Genomic DNA, 12664 nt, shown 5'->3' on the forward strand with positions numbered 1-12664 from the left:
GTAGTGCCCACGTCACACGAGGAGAGTGATCTATCAAGGCAGGTCTAGAGGAGGTCTCTATCCACTGATTCCACATGCTAGTTCTCCCAATAAACAAGCCTTTGGCGCTGCCAAGGCTTCCTCCTCAAGGTGGCATAGTCGTCTTGATCATCCCTCATTTTCTATTGTCGAACGAGTGCTTAAGAATAATAAACTTCCTTTTCATGGAAAGTTTGAGTTGGTATGTGAATCTTTTCAGAAAGGAAAAAGTCGTCAACTGCCTTACTCGATTTCTACTAGTGTCTCCAATGCACCACTTTTTTTTCGAGAGTACGCCAAAGGCGTACCATAATTTTATAGAAGGCAGAGGTTTGAGTACAAGAACAACCAATGCACCACTTGAACTTGTGTTTTCTGATGTATGGGGCCCTGCTCCAACCTCTATTGGTCGACAGAACTACTATGTGAGTTTCATAGATGATTTTAGAAAGTTTACATGGATTTATCTTATCAAAAAAAGGTCCGACGTCTTTCAAGTTTTTCATAATTTCCAAGCACTCATCGAAAGAAATTTTGGAGAAAAATTCTTGCTCTCCAATCTGATTGGGGAGGGGAATATGAAAAAAAAAATTCTTTCTTTCAAAAAATGGGCATCTCTCATTATGTGTCATTCCCACATGCTCACCAATAAAATGGTTCTGTCGAACGCAAGCATCACCATATTGTAGAGGTAGGATTGACACTTCTAGCAAATGCCTCTATGCCATTAAATTTTTGGGACGAAGGATTCCTAAGAGCCACACATCTTATCAACATGTTGCATTCGAAAGTCATTGACTTTCAAATACCCTTTGAACGTCTAGCTATTCAAGGAAACTCCTGATTATACCACACTTCGTGTTTTTTCGTGTGCATGTTGGCCAAATCTTAGGCCCTACAATGCTCGTAAACTATCCTTTCGATCTAAGCAGTGTGTTTTTCTTGGGTATAGTGCTATGCACAAAGGAGTAAAGTGTCTAGATGTTTCCACAGGGCGCATCTACATTTTTAGAGATGTTGTCTTTGATGAGATAGTTTTTCCATTTTAGAATCTCCATCCAAATGCAGGAGCTCAACTTCGCAAGGAAATCTTGCTCCTTCCGAAAAATCTACGCTCTTTTGACCATGGGGAGAAAAATAACCATTTTGATCATTTGGTTATTTCTCATACTGCTAACCATGTGCCTGAGTAGCTTGTTCCTGCAGAAAATACAAATGAAAGTGGTGCTGAATTTGCTCAAAATCATGACCTACAAGTCCCTGTGATAGACGTACCAGCGCCTGCAGAAAACGACGCGCATGCGGGCGATCCCGAGGAGGATATGGTGGGTCTAGGGACGCCAGCCCAGGCAGATTGTCCTGCCACCACGAGATATCGCGGGTGTCAGACCAGACACACACGCACTAGGTCCCCTAGTGGCCGACAACATCCACTTCTCTCATCACCGAGGGATCTCCTAGTGGATCGACAACAGCTGATCCAACAGGATCAGACTCGATCAGCAACGAGGCTTCAGGATCCTCTGTAACAAGAAGTCATGCAGCCTCGCCTATGCCTCTACGACCAGTAACAAGACTTCAAAGAGGTATTATAAAACCCGTAAAATTGTACAATGGTATGATAAGGTATGTACTGGCGAGCCTAAAAATATTGAGGATGCATTTCAAGATACAAAATGGAGAGAAGCCATGAATGAGGAATATATAGCCTTGATGAAAAATAAAACATGGAAATTGGTTCCACAAGAGAAAGGTAAAAATATCATAGACTCCAAATGGGTTTATAGGATCAAGAAAAATGCTGATGGATCCATACACCGTTACAGAGCAAGGCTGGTGGCAAAAGGTTTTAAACATCGATATGGTATTGATTATGAGGATACTTTTAGTCCAGTTGTTAAAGCAGCCACTATTCGTTTTGTTTTGGCTATTGTTGTTTCTAGGGGCTGAAGTCTTCGACAGCTAGACGTACATAACACGTTTCTCCACAGTGTTCTAGAAGAGAAAATACATATGAGACAACCCCCAGAATTTGAAAACAAAAATGCACCATTTCATGTTTGCAAGCTTGACAAAGCCTTATACGGGCTCAAGCAAGCCCCTAGAGCATGGTACTCCCAGTTAAGTTCAAAATTACAAGACCTAGGTTTTGTAACTTCTAAAGCTGATACATCCTTGTTTATGTATCACAAGTCTGGTCTTACAATGTTTATGCTCATATATGTTGATGACATAATTGTTATAAGTTCATCTAATGAAGCAATTGCAGCATTGTTAAAAGATTTGGGTGCAAACTTTGCTCTTAAGGATTTGGGCGATCTACATTATTTTCTCGGAATAGAAGTAAAGAAAACAAGGAATGGTATAGTCTTGACTCAAGAAAAATATGCGACTGATCTCTTGACCAGAGTAGGAATGCAGGCATGTAAAGCTGCACCTACACCTCTCTCTAGTACTGAAAAATTGTATGCCAATGATGGTGACCCACTTGGACAAGAGGACGTCACAAGGTACATAAGTATTGTTGGTGCACTTCAGTACTTAACTCTCGGTAGACCTGATATTGCCTTCTCAGTTAATAAAGTATGCTAGTTTCTTCATGCACATAATTCAGTACATTGGACTGCAGCTAAAAGAATACTTAGATATGTCAAGGACACTGTTGGTCTCGGACTTTCATTTATAAAGTCTCCCTCCACATTGGTTAATGCCTTTTCTGATGCAGACTGGGCATGTTGTCTAGATGATAGAAGGTCTACATGAGGATTTGAAGTTTTTCTTGGATCAAATTTGGTGTCATGGTGTGCAAAGAAACAAGAAAATATTTCAAGGTCTAATACAGAAGCAGAATACAAAGCTGTAGAAAATGCAATCGCGGAAATAATATGGGTCCAATCATTACTTGCAGAACTTGAGGTAAAGAAAGAGCAATCTTCGTGTCTTTGGTGTGATAATTTGGGTGCTACTTATCTATCAGCCAATCCAATTTTGTATGCTAGAACAAAACACATTGAAATTGATTTTCGCTTTGTCAGAGAGAGAGTTGCAAATAAGCAACTAAGTATTCGATTTGTACATTAAAAGGATCAAGTTGCAGATGGTTTTACCAAGGCTATTCTAAAGAACCTAAAGGAATTCAGAACATAATCTCAACCTTACCAAGTTGTGATTAAGGGAGGGTGTTAGAATTATTGAGGTTTACCAGGGGACAATGCTCCTTTCCCTTCCTATTTTGAGAATTGGTTCTCTTCCTCTTCTAAAAACTGTCAAGTTAATTCTAGCATTTACTTTTCATTGGTGCTTCTTGTAAATGCCACACCATGGGCTGTTCCTGGCCTATATAAACACGCATCCGACGCCGAGACAAAGACAGTCGATTCACCTAGTTTGATAATCGATACACACCATGTAATCATCAATCGCAGCATTACAACACAAGCAGTCAAACTAACGGAAAATTTCGGCACGACCTTTGCTAAAAATGGGACATACGGAGTTGCCAGAAATTTGCCGAAATGGAAATTAATCGATATTTTGGCAAAACATTAGTAGCTCATATCGATACACACCACGTAATCATCAATTACAGCATTACAACACAAGCAATAGAATTAACAGAAAATTTCAGCATGACCTTTGCTAAAAAGGGACATAGAGTTGCCTGAAATTTACCGAAATGGAAATTAATCGACATTTCGGCAAAGCATCAGCAACTCATATCGATACACACCACACAACCATTTCATCGAGCATGTTAAGGGCACACATGATCATACCGGGAGGTGGAGGGGCGGGCGCGGCGCGGGCGGTCGGCGTGTCGCTCGGGCGCGGGCGTGGTCGGCGGCGAGGTCGAGTGCACGCAGCGTGTGCGGCGGCTCAACGACGATGGGCGCGGTCGGCGGCGAGGTGGCGTGGGCGGCGGCTCAACGACTCTGGCGCGGTCGACGGCGAGGTCGAGCGGCGTCGGCGGCGAGATTGAGATCGAACAACTGTGCGCGCATGGGGAGAACTACTTCGACGCGATGACTGAATTTCCTTTAGTGAAAATAATAGCAGCGGACCAAACGGGCAGACGCTGCCACCATTTGGCGCCCCACGGTCCAAATCTAATAGCCACGTGCGGACCCAGCGGAACATTGCCGATAATAGGTTACTAGCCGCGTGCCCTGGGTGGCACGCTGCGGTTAAGTTCTCAGCCTAGGGGCATCGGGTCCACGTAGTAGTCGTGTGTCAAAAGCCTTGGCACTCGGCTAGTATGACTCTACTGGTCGCGTGCCCATTTTTAAAACACGACCATTAGTAGCAACCGTGTGTATGATGCATTGTGTATGATGCCATTTCCCTACTAGTGTATGAACCCACAGTACAAAAACAACAAAATAAAATGTTCGATACATAAAACAACTTATGCTGTATCAACTCCTAAAATGGCGAAGAACCAATCCTGAGATTATGCTGCCACCCATGTTGAATAAAATCCCTCGCCATATTCTCCAACTGTGCAGACCCTCGTAAAGAGGTCGTAATTCTCCATGCGCGGAAGAGACGACCATGAGCAAAACAAAGTATTGCATGGTAGATAACTTGGATAAAAGATTTTTTTATCATCAAACATTTTATCATTCCTTAATAGCCTTAGCGAGCAAATAACGGAAAGCGCTCCTACCAATTCCACCCGAGTGAGCGTGGATCGGTAGGAGGCATTTGACCGCTTCATGTGGACTGCTCCGACTCCTGCCGGGCTTCACTTCATCTTATCTGGCCCATGTGGTTTTACTTAGTTAACTAGTTATAAAGGTGACAAGAAAATAATGAAGAACAAAAAAGAAATCACAGTGGAGACACTAACGTTGAAAATCTTTCCAACATAGAGGGGAGAAAAACCATGGGCATCAGCCAACAAAAACTTCACTATATCGGAAGTGTTTACAAACGTTATGTGTTATCTTATAATTTGATAAACTCTTGCAGGCGGCTTATAAGAGGTATACATAGGAGGTGATGAAGATCCGCGCGGGGGGGGGGGGGGGGGGGGTATCGCCCTGTACGCTTCGGCCAAAGCCTTGAACGATGGGCCTACCTCCGCTCGTTAGAAGTTAGCCTTTAAATCATAATATAACATAATTGAGTCTGTATTGTTTGATTTGTATTCTACTTGACGATGACGCCAGCTGTAGTTGTGAGGGATGCTGGGTTTGCTCGCTCCCATTGCTTATGAGTACATGCGAAATGCACATTTCGTCCCAACGGTGGTTGTAAGTGAATTTGGTACATTTAGTCAAGAACAACGCAACAACAGCTACTTTGGTAGAAGTAACTAGCGAGGTGATTATTGCATATGCGCAGCTAAATTTCAGTGTTGTTAGCTCTAAAAGAAGTGTTCTCATATTTGTTTTCTTGTGGCTATACATTAACTTTGAGATCTAGTACAAAATTATGGAAAAGGGTTCACCACACTTATGCTATATGGATTTACTACAAAATTATGATCCAAATTATATTTTTATATCTGAAAAAGAGAAATATCTGGTGTTAATATATTGCTTATGGGTCGAATTTATTGCCCAAATTGGATATGCTAGTAATGCTACTAGTCATGAATACATTTCCATTTTGTGTGTGTGTTTTGAAATTGGATTAGAAAATTTGTGGCAAGATCTATATTTATTGTATCCATGCCACAATAACTTTTCCTATTTTCTCATCAGTTCCGTTGTGAGATTTCGAAATTTGGAGTACTGCGAGTACTCCAGGGCTCGAAGTACCTCATACGTTCTCCTGTGCACACACAAGTTTCTTTGGCCTTATTTTCCACCACCTTCCTAGTTTTATGATTATAAGTTTATCAGTATAGAAACTGTGCTTAATTTATACTCCCTCCGCTTCAATCTATAGTGCCTATAGATTTTCTGCATTTGTTTCATAATATAAGAGTATATCTGTGTTTATTTGCAATATCTCCTCTTTTTCTGTTTTCACTTTCCTTATTTCTCTCCTACTCCGCAAAGGACTCCACAACGGGATCGAGGGATCGGTAGATCGGGAGTATTTCTGTGATCGTGGTTCGACTCTTTAGGGGATGTTGTGTTAAAAAATGAGTTGCGCTAATTACCGTGTAGAAAATCTATAGTCACTATAGATTGAAACGGAGGGAGTAAATCATTAGAAAAAATTCTTTATACAGTGGAAATATTTTCACTAAGTGTACTAGTTCATTGGTAAGTACGAGTATGTGACAACGAAAGATCAAAATTATGTACTGTGGTAGGTGACTTGAGCCATGCAAAAACTAGTTGTTCCTATTGTAGTTCAATTCATTAGATTTACAATTCATCGAGGAAGGTGCATAATATGTTTTTTTTGCCCTAAGGTTTTCTTACATTTTACATTTAATTTTTTTGTCTAGTAGAAAAATAGGTACATCCATGTGTTGAGCCACAAGGGAAAGTGGCATAAGAAAACGTAAGTTATGAGTTATAACAACATAAAAATCGCAGAAAATGCATTTTTTTTTTTGCTTTATGCAATATATTTCTTACATCACGTTTATAAAATCTTTAAATCATATCTATTTAGTCTTAATTTTTTACCATTGCTATAAGACAAAATTTAAGTGACATAAAACTCAGTACGATTGTAAACAATATGGGGTGGGTACCATGGTTATTCCGCAACATTAGACATAAGGGATGGCTCAAGTGAGCTGAATGTGAGGCGAGCTACTGTGAAGATCCAGTAATGATATAGCACAACGATGTATCCAGGTTCGGGCCCTCGTGATGGAAGTAATACCCTACTTATTCTGGTAATATTTACTTTTCTGGTAAGGTTATAAGGGGTGCTTGAATATGCGTGCATGTGTGTGTGTGGTTCCCCTAGATGGCTTCCAGGCTATGCTTTATATACCACAACCAGGTTACAATACCGGTGTAGCCCTTATATGCGCAGTGAAGCGTCGGGGTAGAAACATCCTTTTTATGGTAGTGATAACACAAACTATAATGATGAATCCAACGGTTAGCTGGTGACACTTGGAGGAGTTGACAATCACCCAAACTATGCTTCCAGAGTCGGTCTTGTTCGTTTGGGTAGCAGCCTTTTGATGTACATTGGCCATCCTAGCCTGGTGGAGCCATCTCATTGACTTGGTCCATGTTGCTCTTGCTGGGCATACTCTTGATCTTGGGCTCGCAGCCTTGAGGTGATCCTTCCGTCAGTGGTTGTAGTACTTTTTTGACGTAATAGCAGGAGCTCTGCTTTTGCATTAAAAGAGTTGAAAAGAACCCGTCATATACAAGGATAGAACACTTCCCCATAGACTAAAAGGGAGAAACAACTCAAAAGATTATAGAGTACTACCAACTCACAAGCTGCAGCAACTCTAAATCAGCCTTTATAAGCCCAACTACAATGATTGGCGGCATCACTTCGTGTTGAAAGATGGGCCGCCCTTTGTCTTTCCAAATGTGCCAGATAACATAGACTGACAAGGAGTGGGTGTAAAATAACTTTCCCTTTGGAAGTCAAGTAGCATGATCCTTCATATTTTTTTTGATAATGGACGCTTTATTACCTTGATAAGCAATTACACCTAACCTCTGCATAGTTAAAATGTACATAGCCGTTCGAACGTCTCAAAAGTCTCAAGTGAAAAATAAGAAAGGCGAATTAGATATTGAACATGAGTAATTGTAAAACGCCTAGGATGAAGGCGGTGGACAAATCCTTAGATTATGCTGCCACCCATGTAGGGAAAAAAATATCCCTCGTCGTATCCTCCAACCGTGTACAGATCTCCGTAAAGAGGTCGCGGTTCTCCATCCTTTGCAGCGCAGACCACGAACGAAGAGTAGCGGTACATCTGTAGATAACCTGCAAGAGAGAATAATTCTTATCATTAAAAACTTTATCATTTCTGCATAGCCATAGCGACCATATACCGGGAAGCGCTCCCACCCTAATAAGCGTTCTAAACCTGTGATCAATACCATGAAGCCAATTACCAAAGATATTAGCCACACTAGTCGGAAGATACAGATCATAAGCTACTTGGATGCATGATCATTTTTTTGGCGAATAGATGCATGACCATATAGATCTGGCAAAGCAGCACTGGAAGAACAAATGTTTAGTCGTCTCATTGTGATGACAGAAAACACACCGCCTACGCCCAAGTCAATTGTGTTTCACATGATTATATTTGGTTGGGATTACCCCTTGACGCAAATACCAGCTAAAAATCTTAATTTTTAGCGAGATTCTCATCTTCCATATCTTCTTGTTTTTATCAACTGGTATTTCTGGTTGGATGATTGCATTGTACAATAAACTTAGTGAACTTTCACTTGTCCCTACATATGCACATCTTCCTCTTCTCTATCATGGTTTACTATCTCTGTCATCTACATAGGGATGGTTTACCATGGAACTAGTATTAGGTGGGTAGGAGAGGGACTTTGTGTAATGTAAACCATGATGGGCGGCCATAGGGATTGCTTAACTGAAACCAGCTGGCGGCTGGGAGTAGAGTTTACTCCCATATGGGTCACTGAAATTACACAAGACAACCACATGAAAGGTGCATGCATGCAATGCACGATGAACCGGACAAAGATCACCATCATCTGCCGAACTTGCCGATGCTGGGGGTGCACCCCGATATACTATATCCGTTGGCCTTGGATGCCCGATAACTTGGAGGGCTGCCCAATCATCATGGCAAAATGGTACGGCCGTCGCGTCGCTTCTTCCTCCTCTCGCGCTCCTCCTCTCAACGCACGTGATCATTCCACTACTTAACGGCATTACACAAAGTCCCTCTCCCACCCACCTACTACTACTAGTTCCATGGAGCGAAGACGCGCTACGTGCCATGCGGACGGACCGGCGTGTCGATGTCGAAGTCCATCGGATCACGACGACGATCGATGGCGTATGATCAGACCAGGCATATGATAATATGGTCCATGATGGAACTTCAACTAGCGAACTGATCAATGATCACAAGGATCTGAAGCTCTGAAGAAAACAGATTGAAATGGCTGGGCCTTGTTTCCATCCGATCACTCCTCTGCAAGGGCCTATCTCAATTCTGAAACTCATCATGGCACCCGCGTGGGCATGATAGCTCAGCTCTATAAAGTGCTCCAAAATGTGAGAGATCCTGAAAATAATAATACTAGAGACAAAAGGGTATGAAACGAAATTAGCATGTATGTATCTCGGGCAGGTCACGATCCGTATATACCCTGACAATGCGTCGAGCCACGGAAAAGGAAGCGGCCGGGTTAACGACGACGCGTCGAAGGGGATAAGAGTAATGATCACGAAACGAATAATGCAGACATGGATTTTAGCCGGCCGTCACCGTCGATCGGGGCGATGTCTGGTCGGGTGATGTACCTGCCTGCTCATGGGCTAAAATCCATGGTGATCGACGGTCTGGATTTTTAGCCGGCCTGCTCATGGGTTGTGTGCTGTCCCGGGATGTCTGGACAACCTGCCTGCGCTGGTGGAGAAAGCTGCACTGGATGCCGCAGTTGGATTCGAACTTCGTGGCTTGGCTGCAGGAGAAACGTAGTGGACCTGGAGGGGACCGCGACCTCTGGACAGGAGTTGCCCTCGTTTGCTGGTGTCTTTGGCGACATCGCAACGACATTGTGTTCGAAAAGGCCGCTCCTTCCAAAGCCGTGGTGCTTTCAGCGATCGCCATTGAGGCGGAGATGTGGAGAATCGCTGGGATTTTTAGAGGCTCTCTTGGGTTAGTAGATAAGTGGAGATGCCGCGACTAGTCCGGTTCCGTGTGTTGCGTTGCGCAGGCGTCTGTTCCCGGAACGTGTTGTATCTTAGGCCTTCTGGCCTTTCTTCTTGTTTCCGATACGTCTTTCCATGACGTATCCTTAAAAAAAAAAAAAAAAAAACTACCTGACGGTAACTTGAGTTTGCTAGTACGAGTTAACTGACGCAACAAGATCTGAAGAAGAAATTATGTGCATCACAAGGCCACACGACGCAAGTTTTTCCCGGGTGTTATCCACATACGGATGCAGGCGATTGACGCGACCGAGTATTGACTGAACTTCGAGTGATCCGGTCGGGGCTTCATCTTATCCTGCCCATGTGAATCTGCCGATTTCCTTCATCGCACGAATCGCTGTCCAAACTTGTCGCCGTCCAAGATGGATATACCGGCGACGGCTTCGACGCCGGTATGTATATATTCTTTCGGTCTCTGGGATTGCGGCGCTTGTGATTTGTGAATGTGTATCATAGAACTACCACAACAGTTACAAATGATGGTATATTTGGTTGCTGCATAAACATGTGCAATGGTACATCGTGTATTGTTCCAACAAGGTACGTAGCACTGCGCCAGTGTAGAGGAGCGTCAAAGCTTGCTTCGAAAGATCTTCAAGGACAAGACAAATATAATGCACCAAAGATTTCAAGTGCAAAATGCAGCATCCAAAACCTGAAAGCACGCACGAAAAGACGCACAAGCTGCTGTTCAATTTTCGATGGGACGACCAGCCACATTGTTCACACTCCATGATATAGTAACAAAACAATTTTGGCATATAGCATAGTTATAAAAAATGTGGTCAAATTTGACAAATCACGTTGTATCGGTATGAAAACGCAGCCCTGCAAGTACTGTTTTTGGATCGATGTGACTTCGGAATTTAAGTTCATTTGCTACCTTCAACTAAGAAAGGTTGGAGGGAACCCTACGGCGTGATTGGTAGGTTGCAACTCTTTTTGGTTGCTCATAAAGGATTTGGTTGTGCCCAACACTGAGTAGCCTCCGATGCACGAGCTCCACCTACCCGGATTTCTACCCACAGAGGTATTGACCGGTGGGCCAGAGGTCCACGTCGGATTTTGACCAAATCAAAATTCGAGTTCATGACCAGAGAGCTACTGGGCGGCGGGAGAATCGGCGACGATTCCAGTCACGCGCGGTTGGGAGGCTATTTGGTATGACTCAGGGCATCATGGGGAATATTTTGAGGGTGGCGCCGCCGTTGTTGGGTCGCCGGAGCCTTGCCGGCGGCAAGTCCGAGCGGCGGCGGACAGTGAACGACGACGAGGCGGCGCTACGGAGCACGATTGAGCAGGCCAGGGGTACTGCAAGATTTGGGAGCTCACCGGGAGTCTGTAGAGCTTGATGACGAGGCCGATGGAGCTCAGACGGCGAGGATTTCTTCCCTGGACATGACGGCAGTGGTCGGAGAGAATGGCGAAATTCGTCGGAACGGGAGCTTCCCAGCTTGCACGCGTCGACGAAAAGAACGAGAGGAGGACGGCGGTGCTGGGAGCATCCACGGCGAGGCTCGGGGCTGCCCCAATCGCCGGCGGTGAACGGAGGCCGGCGAGCTAGGGTTTCGTCACTTAGAGAGAGAATGGAGCAGAGAGAGGGGAAATTAGGGTTAGGGTTCATCTGGCGGCGGCTCGTTGAGCTTTATAGAGGCCAGAGAGCGGCGGCGAGCATCTTGGCGCGGCCGGTGGCGGAGGAGCTGCCACCGAGCTGCTTGCCGGGATGGACGAAGACGATGGCCCCCTCCCCTGCGTGAAAAGAACGTGAAGAGGTAAGTTGGGCTAGGCTGCTGGTGGGCTTGGTCTGCTGGCTGATGCTGAGGGCTGCCGAGGTGGGCTGTTGGTGGGCTGCCATGGCCAGGTAAGCTAGGTAAGGTTTTTTTCTCCTCCTTTTCTTTTTCTGTTTTCATTTTCTGTTTTATAATTTACCAAATTGAACTCATATTTGAATTCTATTATTTTTTGCAGGTGTCTCAATTGTGTTATTTCAATGAGCATGTAGTACAGTAACTATTTCACCGCTTTCTTATTTGTAGAAAGTATTTTATATTTGATTAAATTTACTACATGTAGAATTACTCAAAATAGCTAATGGACATGAGTTCATTTTCTTATTTAAATTTCCTTTTCCTTATAGATCAAAACTTTTGGAATGATTGGAGTTAATTTTGTTAACTCAGAGTATCTCATAGATTGTTATTAGTGCTTGGTTTCTATTTGACAAATTAATCACTTGCATGTTAGTTCATGTGAGCAACATTTTATAAAGGTTTTGTAGGTTGGATGATAATCCCATATTCATTAGCATTTGTGATATGGTCTATTAACACTTTGAATTTATTTAGAGTAGATATTATTCTCCTCAAGGTTGGGTCTTAATTATATAGATCAGTGGTTGGTATGAGTCGTTATTCACCACACATGGGTTTTAATTGTGAGTACAAACATTAGGTGGTTCTTTTATTTTATAATTAAGCATGAGAGTGCAATGCTAGGGTTCTAATTCTATGTGCTGGCTGACATATGGTTTGAAACTCAAATTTGGCTTCATTGGGTTTTAGTTGTCCTCACCCAAGTGGTATACAAACTAGGTTAAGATATAATTCTAGGTTGTAGATATGGGATGACACCATAGTGCATGTGCTAGGGTTTAATCTCCCCTAACCATGATAAGGTGGTTACTTGCTTAATATTTCATGTGCTTCCCTAATTACTAAGGATTTGAGAATTGGTTTTATCTTCTACCAATTAACTTCTATTATTCCCAACTTATCATTAAAGTAACTACATTGATTATAGTTCTTTTTATAGTTAACTTTGGTCATATGGA

The sequence above is a fragment of the Lolium perenne genome, chromosome 5 (assembly GCF_019359855.2).
Source record: "Lolium perenne isolate Kyuss_39 chromosome 5, Kyuss_2.0, whole genome shotgun sequence".
Lineage (NCBI taxonomy): Eukaryota > Viridiplantae > Streptophyta > Magnoliopsida > Poales > Poaceae > Lolium > Lolium perenne.